An 18,448-nucleotide genomic window follows, 5' to 3' on the forward strand; every position below is an offset into this window, starting at 1 on the left:
TATTTGTTGTTGAGTAACAAATATCTCCCAAACCTAGAGGCCTGGAAAAACCTGATTACTGTCCCGATTCTGTGGGTCAGGGCTCAGTGGGGTTGGCTCTTCTCTGCTCCTGTGGTATTGGCGGCGACATAAGGAGCCAGCCTGACCTCATTCACGCATCTGACACCCCAATTGGGAAGGCTCCCAGGGGAGGAGCTGATGGGGGTTTAGGTCTCCCTCTTCAGTGATGTTGGCTGGTCTACTTCTCTTTCTGAGACCCCATTCTCTTCTGGTGGCATCTCACCCACAGGCCTTTTTCTTCACTGGCCAGTCTGGGCTCCTTCACATAGTGTCTGGGTTCCCTCAGGGAATGGTGGATACCATAGGGCTTGCTAATATCTATCTCCAGCCATCCCAGAATGTCACCCCCTCTGCATTCCCTCTGTGCAAAGCCAAGGATAAGGCCAACTTGATTCCAAAGGGGGAGAAGTAGGGCAGTGGCTCCCCGAGGACCACATCCAGCAGTCTCTCACAGGGACCTGGCAGAGGCTCAGGCGCTGTCTGTCTCTCATTCTCCGCCATCCTAAGCATTTCACCGTTTTCATTCTAATGCTTATGGTCACAAGATGGCTCTCACAGCTCCAGCCAGCACCTTCAAGATGGGAAGAATTGCAAGGGATGTTTTTATATTTTTACTGCTGTGCAACAGATGATGACATACTCCGTGGTTTAAAACTGCCTATTGATGGGCTCACCGTTCTGTAGGTGGGAAGTCTGAGCCTGGAGTGGCTGGATTTTTGGCTCAGGGTCTCAGAGGTTGGAATCCACATACCATTCGTTGAGTCCTCTGGGAGTCCTCTTCCAAGCTCATCTAAGTTGTTGGTCACTTCCCTCCCTGGCAGGTATGAGTGTGAGGCTGTTTCCTGGCTGGCTGGCTGGCTGGCAGATGGAGGCCACTTTTAGCCCTTTGCCATATGGTCCCTCCCTTTTCAGGCCAGCCGTGGAGAATCCCCCTGTGTCCAGTCTTTGGCCAGAAAGGGCCCTTCCCCTCCAGGGCTCCCCTGATGAGTTTAGGCCCACCCAGGGTCATCTCCCTTTGATGAATTAAGAGCCAGCTGATCTGGGACCTAAATTCCTTCTGCAGAATCGCTCACAGCAGTGTGCACATGCATTATTGTGTTTGGCGGGCTAGCTTGGAGAGACTGTGTGAATATCTTGGAGCATTTCTATCTAGCACTGGGTGTCACCTGTTGTCTCTTCTGTTTGGAAGGCAGGTGCTTTCCTTTCTGGGAGCCAGAAGAAGTTTTCCCTTAAGCCTTTTGCCAGGTGTGGGTCCCACAGTCACGCCCTGCTCTAGGCAGCCTGGGAGATGAGCCCCTGACCTTCCTCTCCTGTTAGTGGGACATCGAGACTAGAGGAGGTGGGTCTGTTGAGGGGCTGTGTGGCAGGTTGGCCCACACCCACATCAGGGTGGTCAAACCCTTCCAGGCTGTCTGTGAAGGGAACAGAGTATGGACAGGGTCAGAGCTCAGTCGTGCCTCTTAGCAGCTGGATGACCTTGGGCAAGTTGTTAATGTCCTGCCCCCCTGAGATTCACACCCATTGGGGACTTCAGATTTTAGCCTTTGGTGGAAATAGGGTCTCTGCAGATGTCCTCACTGGGTGATCTCTAGACGAGATGATCTGGATGAGGTAGGCCCTGAATCCAGTGACAGGGGTCCTTATAGAAAAAGGAAGGGGAGATTTGAGACACACACACAGGGAAATCACCATGTGACAACAGAGGCAGAAATGGAGGGATGTGGCCACAAGCTCAGGGATGCTTGAGGCACCAGCAGCTGGAAGGGGAAGGAAGGACCCTCTCTGGAGCCTGTGGCCCTGTAATATCTTGATCCTGGGCTTCTGGCCTCCAGACCTGCAGAGGATAGATCCCTGTGGTTTTAGCCCGGTGTGTGGTCACTTGTTCTAGCCTCCTGGGGGCTCCTGCAGTCATCCTCTGTATCTCAGTGTTCTCTTTGTGAAGTGGTGGTAATAGAGCTTCTAGGGCTGAGCTGAAGGACTGCCCCCTAAGCCCACCCCTGCTGCTCTGCAATGGCACGGGCCACTTCCCACCACCTCCCTCCAAGCCAGCGTGAGTTCTGACCACTGGACTGGGTTCTGGGTATGAGGTAGGCAAGGGAAGGTCTGAGCTTGCTTGGTGGGCCAGAGATCCAGGCAGCAGGCCTTTGTGTTGGTCTTGGAGGATGAACCCAAGTGTGCCAGGCAGGCAGTACAATAGGAATTGTGCATGTGCCCGGGTGTCCAGAAAGTCCTGGATGGCAGCAGCTGGCTGTGTCTGAGGATTGGGCAGGAGGCTGAGCAGGAACTGTGTTGGATTATTAAGGCCAAGCTTTCCAAACCATGGCTTTCTTTGGAACACACTTCTCTGAAGCGGGACCCAGAGACCTGTGTGTTCACAGGCTCACACAGCTCTGTCAAGTTTATGCACAGAGAAGGGACACTCTTACACCCGGCCAGAGGCTTCCTTGGGCTGCATAGCGAGGGGCTGGAGGCCCACAGGCCTCTGGGGCTGCACCCCAAACTGGTGGTCTTTGCATAGAGTTTTCTTTAAATTGAGCTTTTAAAATTATTTATTTATTGATTGATGAGAGAGAGAGAGAGAGAGAGAGAGAGAGAGAGAGAGAGAGAGAGAGAGAGAGAGAGAGGGAGAGGAGAGAGAGAAAGGGAGAGAGATTTGTTGTTCCACTTATTTATGCATTCACTGGTTGATGTTTATATGTGTCCTGACCCTGCGGGCAAAGTTTTTTTGGTAGTCTCTCTTTCATTCCATTGATCTGTGTGTCTGTTCTGTGCCAATACCACAGCACTGTTATGATTATTACTAGAGGCCCAATGCATGAAGATTTGTACAAGAACGTGCCTTTCTTCCCCTGGCTGCCAGCACTGCCTTTGCTCTGGCCCAGAGGCACTTTCCAGCTTCTCACACTGCCCAGAGGCCTAGAGCTGCTGGAGCAGTGAGGAACTTCTGCCACCCACCCCGCCCCTGGCCACTCAATGCCTGGATATGCAAATTAACCCTTTATATTTGTTGGGTTAATCTGCATACTCACTCCTGATTGGCTGGTGGGTGTCATGAAGGTATGGTCAATTTGCATCTTACTCTTTTATTAGTGTAGATGGCTTTGTAGTATAGTATGAAATCAAGTGTGATACCTCCAACTTTATTCTTCCTCATTCATGGTTGGCTATTCATAGTCTTTTGTGATTCCATATAAATTATAGGATTATTCTAGTTCTGAGAAAAATGTCATTGGTATCTTGATAGGAATTGCATTGAATCTGCATGGTTATTTTAGCAATATTAATCCTTTCTATCCATGAGCATGTCTTCAACTTCTTTCTTCAAGGTCTTCAGAGTACAGGTCTTTCACCACCTTGGTATTTATTCCTAGGTATTTTATTTATTTATTTATTTTGTTGCAGTTGTAAATGGGATTGGTTGCTTAATTTTTTTTGTCTGATTGTATAGGAATATGAGGGATATCTGTATATGAACTTTATATCCTGCTACTTTATTGAATTCTTTTACTAATTTTACTAAAGGCCCAGTGCACAAATTTGTGCATGGTTGGGGTCCCTCGGCCTGGCCAGTGATTGTGGCCCATTAGGGCTGGGTCAGCTGCAGGGAAGGACCGTGTGAGGTTGGCTGGGTGGGGGGAGGTGCTGCGGGACCTTGGCTGTGGGACACACTGACCACCAAGGAGAGCTCCTGCGTTGAGCGTCTGCCCCCTAGTGGTCAGTGTGCATCATACCAACTGGTCGACTGGTCGTTCTGGTTGTTTGGTTGTAATGGTCACTTAGGCTTTTATATGTATAAATTAACTTTTTGTGTGGAATCTTTAGGTTTTATATATATAGTACGGTACCAAGTCATCTGCAAATTGTGATAATTTTATTTTTTCCTTTCCAATTTGGGTGCCTTTTATTTCTTTTCTTTTTTAAAATATATTCTCATTGGTTTTAGAGAGGAAAGGAGGGGAGAAGAGAGACAGAAACATCAACGATGAAAGAGAACCATTGATCTGCTGCCTCCTGCATGCCTCCCTTCCCTCCCCCCACACCCTGGGGATCGAGACTGCAACCCAGGCATGTGCCCTTGACCAGAATTGAACCTGGGATCATTTAGTCCATAGGCTGACACTCTATTCATTGAGCCAAACCAGCTAGAGCTTTTATTTCTTTATCTTGTTGGATTGCTGTGGCTAGGACTTCAGTACTACCTGTATATATAAAAGGCTAATTTGCTAAGTGTCCAACAGTCTGGGTAATGATGTCAAGTATCAATGCCCGGCTTCGTCTCACTATCAACTAGCCTCCTTGGAGTTTCTTCAGCCCAAGAACACGGCTTGCTTTATAGTCAGGTGGAAACACTTTACTCTTTAACTAAATGTCTGTGAAGTGTTTTCCCGTGCCTCATCTCATTTGATACTCACAGAAGTCCTAGAGTAGGTAGATAAGAGACTTGGTGGAATCCTGTTTTCTTTTCATTGGCTGGAAAATGGAGATTTAAAAAGCTTAGAAACTTGACCCAACTGAAAGGAAGTAAGAAATGGTGGATCTTGAAAATGACTTCAGGTTATCTCACTGCACAGAAGATAGTCAAGCACTGCTGCAGTTAATATTTTACCCTTTGTTCTCCCTGCATGATGTACAATAATAATCTGCTTCATGTTGATATTTACTGCTGTGTTGCTGACAATTACCTGAAAGAAAAGTTGGGGTGCTTCACTGGGATGGAAAAGTTTAGCTAAATCAGAAAGCAGGTTTAATTAAGCAAGTTTATGCTACTGTATATCTATAAAAGGCTAAGTTGACTTGCGCATGCGCTATACATATGAAGTTCTGCTGGAGCCAGTCATATGTGTGTGTTTTCATCTGTCATTTTCAATTGTGAATTTGGCTGACACTTCTATTATAGAGAAAGGGTGACAAGTGATATTAAAATACTTCTTTTAATTAATTTCTTTTCAATGTGCACAAATTAATTCTTGCACCAGGCCACTGGTGTTGACTAATAGTGATGAGAGTGGGCATCCATGTCTTGTTTCTGATCTTAAAGGAAGAGTTTTCAGGTTTTCACCATTCAGTGTGATGTTAGCTGTGAGTTTATCATATAAGACCTTCATCAAGTTGAGGTAAGTTTCTCTTACACCGTGGTCGGCAAACTGTCGCTCGCGAGCCACATGTGGCTCTTTGGCCCCTTGAGTGTGGCTCTTCCACAAAATACCACGGCCTGGGAAAGTCTATTTTTCAAAATTTCTATTTATTTTTTTTCCATTTTTTAATTAAGGTATTATGTGTGTAAATATCTTACCATTGCCCCCCACCCACTCCCATATGTTCCCTCACCCCCAGTGTTTTGTGTGGGCAAGTCTATTTTGAAGAATTGGCATTAGAAGAAGTTTAAGTTTAAAAAATTTGGCTCTCAAAAGAAATTTCAATCGTTGTATTTGACTCTGTTGACTAATGAGTTTGCCTACCACTGTCCTACACACACTTTGTTGAGAGTATTTTGTTTGTTAATCCTCACTCGAGGATATTTTTTCATTGTGGCTAGAACTTCCAGTACTGTATTGAATAAGAGTGCTAAAAGTGGACATCCCTATCTTGTTTCTATTCTTAGGGAAAATGCTTTGCCTATTGAATATGATGTTGGCTGTAGGTTTGTCATATAGGGCCTTTATTATGTTGAGGTATGATCCCTCTACTCCACTCCACTTTGCTGAGATTTTTTTTTTAATCAAAAAGTGTGTTGGATTTTGTTGAATGCTTTTTCTATGTTGGTTGATATGATCATGTGATTTTTGTCTTTCAATGTTTATGTTATGTGTCACATTTATTGATTTGTGAATGCTGTACCAGACTTGCATTCCTGGAATAAATCCTACTTCTTCATAATGTGTGATCTTTTTTAATATATTGCTGGATCTGATTTGCTAATATTTTGTTGAGGATTTTAGCATCAATGTTCATTAGGGACATTTGCCTGTAATTCTCTTTATTTGTAGTATCTTTATATGAATTAGGATAATGCTGGCTTTATTAAAAGAGCTTGCAAGTGTTCCTTCCTCTTGGATTTTTTGGAATAGTTTGAGGAGTATAGGTGTTAGTACTTTGAATGTTTGGTGAAATTCCCCTGTCAAGCCATCTGGATAAAGCTTTTGTTTGCTGGGAGTTTTTTATTTAAAAGACTGTTTCTAGTCCATCAGTTGTTATTGCTATATTGAGGTTTTCTGATTCTTCCTGATTCAGATTTATAAGATTGTATTTTTCTAGGAATTTGTCCATGTCATCGAGGTTTTCCGGCTTGGTTGCATATAATTGTTCAATCCTTGGTACTTCTGTGGTGTTAGTTGTTACTTCTCCGCTTTCTTTTCTGATTTTATTTATTTGGATCGGCTCTTTTTGTTTCTTGAGTCTAACTAGTGGTTCATCTATCTTATCTTTTCAAAGAACCAGCACTTGGTTTCATTGACCTTTTGTATTGTTTTTTTTCTTTTTAGTCTCTATGTCATTTGTTTCCACTTAAACCTTTATTATTTCCTTCCTTCTACTTACTCTGGGTTTTTCCTTCTTGTTCTCCCTCAAATTATTTTAGTTGTAAGGTTAGATAGAATTTGTGTGTGTGTGTGTGTGTGTGTGTGTGTGTGTGTGTGTGTTTTAAGGTAGGCTTGTAGTATTATAATCTTGCCTCTCAGGATCGCCTTTGCTGTGTCCCACATATGATATTTTGGGTTTTTGTGTGTTCATTTGTTTCCTGGAAGTTTTTGATTTCTCCTTTGATCCCATTGGTAACCCATTTATTGTTTAATAAGATGCTATTTAGCTTCCATGTGTTTGAATATTTTGGAGTGTTTTTTATTACAATTGATTTTTAATTTTATTGCATTGTGATCTGAGAAGATGCTTGATATGATTCCAATCTTCTTGAACTCGAAGAGACTTACTTTGTGTTCTAACATGTGGTCTATCTTTGAGAATGACCCATGTGCACTTGAGAAGAATGTATATTCTGCAGCTCTGGGGTGAAATGTCCTGTGTCAGTTAATTACATGTTATCTAGTGTGTCATTTAGGATCCCTGTTTCTTTGTTTATTTTTTTGTCCAGAAGATCTATCCAGTGATGTCAGTGGGGTTTTAAAGTCCCCTACTATGATTGTATTGCTGTTGATCTCTCCCTTTAAGTTCTTAAGAAGTGTGTAATACACACACACACTTGAGTGCTTCTATATTGGGTGCATATATGTTTGCCAGGATTTATATCCTCTTTTATCCATCCCTTCACTATTATGCAGTGACCTTCATTGTCTTTTGCTATGGCCTTCATTTTGAAATCTGTTTTTTCATATATGAGTATTGCTACAGAGATTTTTCTTTCATTTCTATTTGCATGGAAGCATTTTTTTCCATTCCTCCACTTTTATTCTGTATGAGTCTTTGGTTCTGAGGTGGGTCTCTTGTAGACAGAATATAATGGGTTATGTTTTCTTATCCAGTCAGCTACCCTTTGTCTTTTTAAAAAAATATATATTTTATTGATATTTTACAGAGAGGAAGAGAGAGGGACAGAGAGTTAGAAACATTGATGAGAGAGAATCATTGATCAGCTGCCTCTTGCACACCCCCTACTGGAGATGTGCCCATAACCAAGATACATGCTTTTGACCAGAATCAAACCCGGGACCTTTCAATCCGCTGGCTGATGCTCTATTCACTGAGCCAAACTGGTTTCGGCTACCCTTAGTCTTTTGATTGGAGCATTTAAGCCATTTATATTTTTTATGCCTACATCCTTCTCTTTCTATTTCTTTTTCTTACACTACTTCCTTTAGCAATTATTGCAGTGCTGGTTTGGTAGTGATAAACGACTTTAGCCTTTTTTTTTTTTTTTTTTAATCTGTGAAGCTCTTTATTTCACCTTCAATTTTGAAGGATAGCCTTGCTGGATAGAGTAGTTTTGGATTCAGACACTTGCTTTGTAATACTTGGTATACTTCATGACACTCCCTTCTGTTCTGAAGTGTTTGCTGACAGTCTCATGGGACCTCCCTTGCAGGTAATTTTCTATATCTTTCTTGATACCTTTAAGGTTCTTTCTTTGTCTTTACCATTTACCATTTTATTTTAAAATATATTTTTATTGATTTCAGAGAAGAAGGGAGAGGGAGAGAGAGAGAATCATTATTGGCTGCTTCTTGCATGCCTCACACTGGAGATGGAGCCCACAACCCAGGCATGTGCCCTGACTGGGAATTAAACCCTGACCTCCTGGTTCATAGGTCAGTGCTCAACCACTGAGCCATGCTAGTCAGGCAATGTTTGCCATTTTAATTATGATGTGTCAAGATGTGAGTTCTTTTGGGTTCATCTTGATTGGGACTCTCTGTGTTTCCTGAACTTGAGTGACTTTTTCTTTCACCAGGTTAGTGAAGTTTTCTGTCATTATTTCTTCAAACAAGTATTCTATTCCTGGCTCAGATTCTTCATCTTCTGGAACCCCTCTGATACAGGAGTTGTCACGTTTCTTATTGTTACAAAGCTCCCTTAAACGATCCTTCTTTTTAAATTCTTTTTGCTGATTGCTTCTGAATGGGTGTTTTTCTTTGCTTTTTTGTTTTTTACCTTGTCTTCTAATTTGCTGATTTCTTCTCAGTTTCCTCGGATCTACTGTTGATTGCTTCCAGGGTGGTTTTTTCTTTTCTTTTCTTTTTTTTCTTACTTCAGCTATGTCATTCTTCATTTCTGATTGATTCTTATTCATGATTTCTTTGTTTGTTGTCATGCTGATATTTTGCACTGAGTTCCTTATAGTTCTCACTAAGTTGTCTGAGAATATTTATAAACTTTACTTTAAACTCTATATCTGATAATTTGCTTGCCTCCATTTCATGTAGCTCTTTTTCTGGAGATTCCTCCTGTTCTTTCATTTGGGACCTATTTCTTTATTTCCCCCTCTTTTTTTTTTTTCCTGTTTCTTTGTGTTTGTTTCTGTGTATTAAAGAAAATCCTTATGTCTCCAAGTGGGACCCAGTAGTGTAGACTCCTTGATCTTCTGAGCTGTACGCTATGGGTTCTCCTGTTAAATTTGGGTCTTGATTTCTGTTGTTCCTTTTGTGAATGAGTTTAGCCCTCAGGCTTATTGACTGTGAGTCCCAACCCCGACCTCATCATGCCAACTGTTATGCACATACTGACAGAATGAAACAATAGCAAACCAAAAGGAACATGAAGAAAATAACAACAACAACAACAAAAACCCTAAAAAGCAAACAAACAAAAAATCAAAATACAAACAATAATCAAAGCAGCAACCCAAGATGAAAAAGCAAGCAATCAAACAAAATCAGGCACACTAACAAAGACCTGAAGAATTAAAGGAGGAAAGAAAAATACTATCGATAAAATAAATTTAAAAGTGAGTATATGAAATCAAAGAAGGAAGAGATCAGAAATAGTGTATCAAAATAAAAGGTAAAAAATAATAATATAATAATAATTTTAAAAAGTAATAATATAAAATAAAATGAGATATAGAATAGGAAAAGAAGATGGAGAAAGAAAAAAGAGAAGAACATGCCGAAACTGGTTTGGCTCAATGGATAGAGCGTCGGCTTGGAGACTGAAGGGTCCTGGGTTCGATTCCGGTTAAGGGCATGTACCTTGGTTGCGGGCATATCCCCAGTAGGGGGTGAGCAAGAGGCAGCTGATCGATGACTCTCTCTAATTGATGTTTCTAACTCTCTATCTCTCTCCCTTCCTCTCTGTACAAAATCAATAAAATATATATATATATATATTTTCTTTTTTTAAAAAAATATTTTATTGATTTTTCTTTTTTTTCTTTTTAAAAAAATATATTTTATTGATTTTTTTTGCCCCCTCCCTCTCTCCCATACATACCCTCCCTCCCGAGAGTTTTATGTCCATTGGTTGTACTTATATGCATGTACACAAGCCCTTCGGTTGATCTATTATCTCCCCCAGATCTTCCTCCCCTCCCCACTGTAATTTGACAGTTTGCCTGTTGCTTTACTGTCTCTGTATCTGTCTCTTGGTTCATCAATTTATAATGTTCTTTATCATCCACAAATGAGTGAGGTCATGTGGTGTTTCTCTTTCATTGATTGGCTTATTTCACTCAGCATGATGTTCTCCACCATCCAGGTTGCTGCAAATGATGAGAATTCCTTCTTTTTTATGGCAGCATAGTATTCCATTGTGTAGATGTACCACAGTTTTTTGATCCAATCATCTGCTGACGGGCACCTAGGCTGTTTCCAAATTCTGGCTATTGTAGATTGTGCTGCTATGAACATAGGGGTGCATATATCCTTCCTGATTGGTGTTTCTAGTTTCTTGGGATATATTCCTAGAAGTGGGATTACTGGGTCAAATGGGAGTTCCATTTTCAGTTTTTTGAGGAAACTCCACACTGTTCTCCACAGTGGTTGCACCAGTCTGCATTCCCACCAGCAGTACACGAGGGTTCCTTTTTCTCCACAACCTCGCCAACACTTGTCGTTTGTTGATTTGTTGATGTTGGCCATTCTGACAGGAGTGAGATGGTACCGCATTGTTTTGATTTGCACCTCTCGGACAATTAGTGACTTTGAGCATGTTTTCATGTGCCTTTTGGCCTTCCTTCTGTCTTTTTTTGAAAACATTCTATTTAGGTCCATTGCCCATTTTTTAATTGGATCATTCATCTTCCTTTTATTTAGTTGTATAAGCTGTCTGTAAATGTTGGAGATTAAACCTTTATCAGTGGTATTATTTGCAAATATGTTCTCCCACACCATGGGCTTTCTTGTTGTTTTGTTGACGGTTTCTTTTGCCGTAAAAAAGCTTTTTATTTTGATGTAGTCCCATTTGTTTATTTTCTCTTTAGCTTCCATTGCCCTAGGGGCAGTATCAGTGAAGAAGTTCTTTTGGCATATGTCTGAGATTTTGCTGCCTGTGGATGCTTCTAGTATTTTTATGGTTTCCCATCTGATGTTTAAGTCCTATATCCATTTTGAGTTTATTTTTGTGAATGGTGTAAGTTGGTGATCTAGTTTCATTCTTTTGCATGTGTCTGTCCAAATTTCCCAACACCATTTATTGAAGAAACTATCTTGACTCCATTGTATATTTGTGCCTCCTTTGTCAAATATTAATTGAGCATATTGATTTGGGTTGATACCTGGGTTCTCGATTCTATTCCATTGATCTATATGTCTGTTCTTTTGCCAGTACCAGGCTGTTTTGAGAACAGTGGTTTTGTAATATAATTTGAAGTCTGGTATTGAGATCCCTCCTACTTTACTCTTCTTTCTCAGTATTGCTGTGGCTATTCGGGGTCTTTTATTGTTCCAAATGAACTTTTGGAGAGTTCTTTCTAGGTCAGTGAAATATGCCATTGGTATTTTAATGGGGAGTGCATTGAACCTATAGATTGCTTTAGGAAGTATGGACATTTTGATGATGTTGATTCTACCAATCCATGAACATGGTATGTTCTTCCATCTCCTTACATCTTCCTCTATCTCTTTTTTCAGTGTCGTGTAGTTTTCCGCAAATAGGTCCTTTACTTCCTTAGTTAAATTTATTCCTAGGTATCTTAATTTTTTTGGTGTGATGGTAAATGGAATTGCTTTTTTAGCCTCTGTTTCTGTAGTTTCACTGTTGGTGTATAGGAATGCCATGGATTTCTTGGCATTAATTTTGTATCCTGCTACATTGCCAAATTCATTTATTAAGTCAATTAGTTTTTTAATGGAGTCTTTTGGTTTTTTTATGTACAATATCATGTCATCTGCAAATAAGGATAACTTTACTTCTTCTTTTCCAATTTGGATGCCTTTTATTTCCTCCTCTTGTCTAATTGCAATGGCTAGTACTTCCAGTACTATGTCAAACAGGAGTGGCGAGAGTGGGCATCCCTGTCTTGTTTCTGTTCGTAGAAGGAATGCTTTTAGTTTTTGCCCATTGAGTATAATGTTGGCTGTGGGTTTATCATATATAGCTTTTATTATGTTGAGGTATGATCCTTGTACTCCCACCTTGTTAAGAGTTTTTATCAGGAAAGGGTGTTGGATTTTATCAAATGCTTTTTCTGCATCAATTGATATGACTATATGATTTTTATCTTTCAATTTGTTTATGTGATGTATCACGTTTATTGATTTGCGGATATTGTACCATCCTTGCATTCCTGGAATAAATCCTACTTGGTCATGGTGTATGATCTTTGTGATGTTCTTCTGAAGTCGATTTGCTAGAATTTTGTTAAGGATTTTGGCATCTATGTTCATGAGGGATATTGGCCTGTAATTCTCTTTCATTGAGTTGTCTTTATCTGGTTTTGGTAGGAGTTTGGAAGTGTTCCTTCCTCTTGTATTTTTTGGAATAGTCTGAGGAGGATAGGTTTTAGTTCTTCCTTGAATGTTTGGTAAAACTCTCCTGTGAAGCCATCTGGCCCTGGGCTTTTGTTTGCTGGAAGCTTTTTGATGACTGTTTCAATTTCTTCTTTGTACAAAATCAATAAAATATATTTTTTTAAAAAGAAAAAAAAGAAGAACAAATAATTGAATTAAATATAAGAACAAAAAGTAAAGAGACTAAGAAAGAAAAAATATTTGGTTAAAATAAAAGATAGCAATGAGAGAATATGAGAAAAAAAGAGAGAAGATGAGAAAGAAAATCTAAACCAAACCAAATCCCACCCTCCCCCCAAAAACACCCACACAAACAAAAGACCTTGAGTCTGCTATTTGTGGAGCTCGCTGGATTTTGCTGTGATGCGGTTGTATCTGGCCCCTTGGTGTGTGGGTCTCAGGCCTCCCGGGCAGTTCTCTGGTGCTGCCCAATGTGAGTCACTGTCTCTGCCTAGCCCTGGGCAGCCTGGCTGAAGCCCCTCCCAAGTATTCTGGTGGGTGGGGCCTCCACAGTCCAGAGCTGTGTCTGCTGGGACTTGCCCCTTGAATATGCTTGTTCTGGGCTGCTGTCCCTTCTCCCATGGAGCGAGGCTTGGTGGGGTATCTGGTCCAGATCAGGATGCTTTTATCAGACTTGCCTTGGGGGTGGTGCCCTTAGCTTGTAGGAGGGGTAGGTGACTCTTCCTCTCCTTCCAATGCCTCAGCTCTCCTGGATTGCTGGCACCCCTTGTTGCCACCTCTAGCAGTTGGGATTTAAGCAAAGCACACACAAAAAGCAAAACAGAACAAAAAAATCACCTGCCCCACCTGGCTCTCTAATCTTTCAGCAAGGCCCGCTCTCACCGGCGGGGCTTCTGCTCCTGCTCCCGCCTGGCCAGAGATGTTCGAGTCCTCATGCCACCAGGCCCACCTGCCAGGGCACAGATTTCTAGCCCAGAGCTGTTCCATAGGCGGGGAAGGGGAGGCTCCTCTTCGTTTGAGGTTGGGAGGATTGTGCCTTTTCCCAGGACACTCAGACTGGCCCCCATCCTGCTCTTCCAGAAAAGTTCTTTCAGATAATAATTGACCCCTCGGATTCACTGCTGGGTGGTCTGCTCAGACCCCTCTCCTGGCTGGAGTTCTGCTGAGTAGCCCTTCCCACAGATTCCAATCCGGGTGAGCTTCCCAGGCTGTACTGTAACCCAGTACTCACTTTTTGTCTGGGATAGGGTGGTCTGCGTTCCCCTGGTGGCCTGAATTCCTACTTCTTCCCACTGCCCGATGTTATGTGGGCTCCCCTTCCCTTCTCTGTTGCTTTGGTTTGGGAATCCCTGTGTGTGGTTGATACTCTGCCCTCCTAGTGAGCAGGAGCTGCTTTGCCACACTGTTCCTTTCCCAGCCAAGGTGCTTAGCTGTGCACATGGGCTCACCCACACCATGTCTTCTGTCCTCTCTCTACAGTCCACACTCACAGTATTTTTTTTCAGGTGGTTTTTCAAGTTGAATGTTCTGATTAGCGTGCTACAAGTCCATTCTATTATCTTCTGGATTCCATATTTTCTATTTTCATTTTTATTGCATTTATTGTGGTGACATTGGTTAATAGAATTATATAGGTTTTAAGTGTACAATTCTGTAATACATCATCTGCATATTGTATTGTGTGTTCATCACCCAAAGTAAAGTCTCCTTCTGTCACCATTTATCATCTCATTTACCCTCTTCTACCTGCCCTGTCCTTTCCTCTGGTAATTACCATACTGTTGTCTGTGTCTGTGCCAATGAGGTGTTTGGGTGCCATTTAATCCCTTCACCTATTTCAGCCAGCCTCCAATACCACTCCCCTCTGATAGATGTCAGTCTGTTTTCTGTATCTATGAGTCTGTTTCGATTTTGTTCAATAACTCATATGGTTTTTGTCTGTCTCTGACTGTCTCATATCTCTGAGCATATTACTCTCCAGGTCTATCTATCCCATCACTAAAGGTAGGTTTCTTTCTTTTTTATGATTGAGTAGCATTCCATTGTGTAAATGTATTACAGCTTTTTTATCCACTCATCTACTGCTGGGCACCTGGGCTGCTTCCAAATCTTGGCTATTGTAAATAACACTGCAATGAACATAGGGGTGCATATATTATTTTGAATTAGTGTTTTGAGTTTCTTCGGATATATTCCCAGAAGTATCATAGAATCACTGAGTCAGAAGGCAGTTCCATTTAAAAAAATATATATATTTCATTGAGTTTTTTACAGAGAGGAAGAGAGAGGGACAGAGAGTTAGAAACATCGATGAGAGAGAAACATCTATCAGCTGCCTCCTGCACACCCCCTACTGAAGATGTGCCCACAACCAAGGTACATGCCCTTGACCGGATTCGAACCTGGGACCTTTCAGTCTGCAGGCCAATGCTCTATCCACTGAGCCAAACCGGTTTCGGCTAAAGGCAGTTCCATTTTTAATTTTTTGAGGAACCCCCAAACTGTTTTCCATAGTGGCTGCACCAGTCTACATTCCCACCAACAGTTCACAAGGGTTCCTGTTTCTCCATACCTCACTTATTGTTGGTTGATTTATTGATAATAGTAATTATGACAGGTGTGAGGTGATATCTTATTGTGGTTTTAATTTTATTTCTCTGATGATTAGTGATGCTGAGCATCTTTTCATATGTATATCTTCTTTGGAGAAGTGTCTATTCAGGTACTTTGTCCATTGTTTTTTATTGGATTGTTTGTGTTTCTGGTGTTGAGTTGTATCAGATCTTTATAAATTTTGGATATTAACCCCTTATCAGATATATCATTGGTGAATGTTTTCCCATTCAGTGGGCAGTCTTTTCATTTTGTTTATTGTTCCTTTTCTGTGCAAAACCTTTTCAGTTTGAGTGGTCCCGGTTGTTTATTTTGTTGTTGTTGCTATTGCCCAAAGAGATATATCAGAAAAAGTATTACTAAGTGCAGCCCTAGCTGGTTTTGCTCAGTGGTTAGAGCATTGTTCCATAGACCAAAGGTTTGCAGGTTCGATTCCCAGTCAAGGGCGCATGCCTCAGTTTAAGGCTTGACCCCCAGACCCAGTCAGAGTACATTCCAGAGGCATACAATTGATGTGTCTCACATTGGTGTTTCTCTCTCCCTATCTCTCCCCTCCACTATTCTCACTCTCAAAAAAAAAAAAAAAATCAATGGAAAAAATATTCTTGGGTGGAAATTTAAAATAATAATGATAATAACAGTAAGAAAATGTTACTAAGTGAAATGTCAGAGTTTACTGCCTGTTTTTTCCTCAGAGTTTTATGGCTTTAAGTCTCACATTTAAGTCTTTAATCTATTTTGAGTTTATTCTTATGTATGGTATAAGCAGGTACTCTTGTTTCATTTTTGCATGTATCTGTACAATTTTACTAACACCATTTATTGAATAGACTGTCTTTACCCCATTGTATTTTCTAGCCTCTTTTGTCAAATATTGACAATAAAGACATGGGTTTATTTCTGGACTCAGTATTCTGTTCTGTTGATCTATATGTCTGCTTTTATGCCAGTACCATGATGTTTTGAATTGTGAGTCCTTGTAATATAGTTTGATATCAGGTAGTATGATTCCTCCAACTTTGTTCTTTCTCAAGATTGTGGTGGCTCTTCAGGGACTTTTGTGGCTCCATATAACTTTTTGGAATATTTGTTCTAATTCTGTGAAATGTGTCATTGATATCTTGATAAGGATTGGGCTGAAATCTATAGATTGGTTTGGACATTTAAATATTCTTAATTCTTTCTATCCATGAACACAGTATATGCTTGTACTTATTTGTGTCTTCTTCAGTTTCATTCTTCTGTGTCTTATGATTTTCTGAATATAAGCTTTTTATATCCTTGGTTAAATTTATTCTTAGGTATTTTATTTTTTTGAGGCAATTATAAATGGAATTATTTTCTTAGCTTTTCTTTTTCAGAGTTCATTATTGGTGTATAAAAGTGCAACTGATTCCTGGATGTTTATTTTATACCCTGTTACTTTGCTAAATTCATTCATAGGTTCTAGTAGTGGTTTGTTTTTTTTAATATGGAATCTTTAGGGTTCTTTATATACAGTATCATGTCATCTGCAAATAATGACAGTTTTACTTCTTTATTTAAAACTTGGATGCTTTTTATTTCTTTCTCTTGTCTGCTTGCTGTTGCCAGGACTTCCAGTGCTATGCTGAATAAGAATGGTAAATCTTTTTCCTGATGCAAGGCTTTTGGCTTTTGCCCTTTGACTATGATGTTGCCTGTGGTTTTGTTATAAATAGTTTTTATTATGTTGATATCAGAGGCTCGGTGCACAAAATTGGTGCACTGGGGGAGGGGGGGTCCCTCAGCCCAGCCTGCACCGTCTTCAATCTGGGACCTCTTGGGGGGTGTCCGACTGCTGGTTTAGGCCCAATCCCACAGGGCCTACACCGGGACTGCTGATTCCTAACTGCTCACCTGCCTGCCTGCCTGATCACCCCCTAACCACTCCCCTGCAGGCCTAATTGATGCCTAACTGCTCCCCTGCTGGCCCAATTGCCCCCAACTGCCCTCCCCTGCTGGTGTGGTCGCCCCTAACTGCTCTCCACTGCCAGGCCAGTTGCCCCCAACTGTCCCCGCCTGCTAGCCATCTTGTGGCAGTCATCTTGTGGTGGCCATCTTGTGATGACATGGAGTAGCTATCTTGTGGTGGCCATCTTATGACAATATGGGAGGTGGCTTGAGGGCCACCTAGGCTTTTTAAAAAAATATATATTTTATTGAGTTTTTACAGAGAGGAAGAGAGAGGGATAGAAAGCTAGAAACATCGATCAGCTGCCTCTTGCACACCCCTACTGGGATGTGCCCGCAAACAATGTACATACCCTTGACTGGAATCGAACCCAGGACCCTTCAGTCCGCAGGCCGACGCTCTATCCACTGAGCCAAACCGGTTTCAGCTGTTGGGGATTTTTTAAATTATTCCTTCAATTTCATCAGTTGTAATCAGTCTATTCAGATTTTTTTATTCTTATTCAGTTTTGGGAGATTGTATGTTTCTAGGAATTTACCTATTTTGTCCACATTGTCCAATTTGTTGACATGTAGTTGTTTGTAGTATTTTCTTACAATCCTTTGTATGTCTGTGGTGTCAGTTGTTACTTTTCTTTCATTTATGATTTTATTTATTTGCTCTCTTTTTTTCTTGATGAGTCTGTTTAAAGACTTTTTAATCTTGTTTATTTTTTCAAGGATCCAGCTCTTGGCTTCATTGATCTTTTGTGTTGTTGTTTTTAGACTCTATTTTGTTTTTTTCTGTTCTGATCTTTTTTAAATCCTCAGCAAAGGATATATTTTCCATCGATTTCTAGAAAGAGTGGAAGGGAGGGAGAAGGCAGAGAGTGGAGGGGGCCGAAGGGGGGAGGAGAGAGAGAAATATTGATGTGAGAGAAACATATCAATTGGTTCCCTCTTGCACATGCCCTGGGGCAGGGACCAAATCTGCAATCTAGGTATGTACGCTTGACCAGGAACCAAACCCTCAACCCTTGGGTGTACAGGTTTAACCACTGAGCAGTGCCGGCCAGGGCTGCTCTGATCTTTATTATTTTCTTCCTTCTACTTACTTTTGCCTTTGTTTGATGTTCTTTATATAGTTTTTTTTTTTTTAAATGTAATGATAGATTGTTTATATGAGACTTTTAAAACTTATTTTTTGAGGTAAGCCTGTAATGCTGTGAATTTCCCTCCTAGAACTTCTTTCTTTGTGTCTCACAGATTGGGGTTGTTGTGTTTTCATTTTCATTTGTTAAAGTTATCTTCTAATTTCTTCATTAATCTCATTGTTAATCCATTCATTGTTCAGTAACTTGTTATTTAGCCTCTAAGCGTTCTTGTGTATTTCACTTTTTTTCCTTGTGATTGATTTCTAGTTCATAGCATTATGGTTAGAGAAGATGGTTGATATGATTTCAATCTTCTTAAACTTACTAGGACTTACTTTGTGTCCTAACATGTGG

The 18,448-nt window shown here is 40.8% G+C and overlaps 1 protein-coding gene across 1 annotated transcript in view; it reads left to right on the forward strand.

The window, feature by feature from the left end:
- Positions 1-18,448, forward strand: part of OBSCN (obscurin, cytoskeletal calmodulin and titin-interacting RhoGEF) — a 169,425-nt gene that overhangs the window by 12,455 nt on the left and 138,522 nt on the right.

This window comes from Pipistrellus kuhlii, unplaced genomic scaffold, assembly GCF_014108245.1.
Source record: "Pipistrellus kuhlii isolate mPipKuh1 unplaced genomic scaffold, mPipKuh1.p scaffold_m20_p_21, whole genome shotgun sequence".
NCBI lineage: Eukaryota > Metazoa > Chordata > Mammalia > Chiroptera > Vespertilionidae > Pipistrellus > Pipistrellus kuhlii.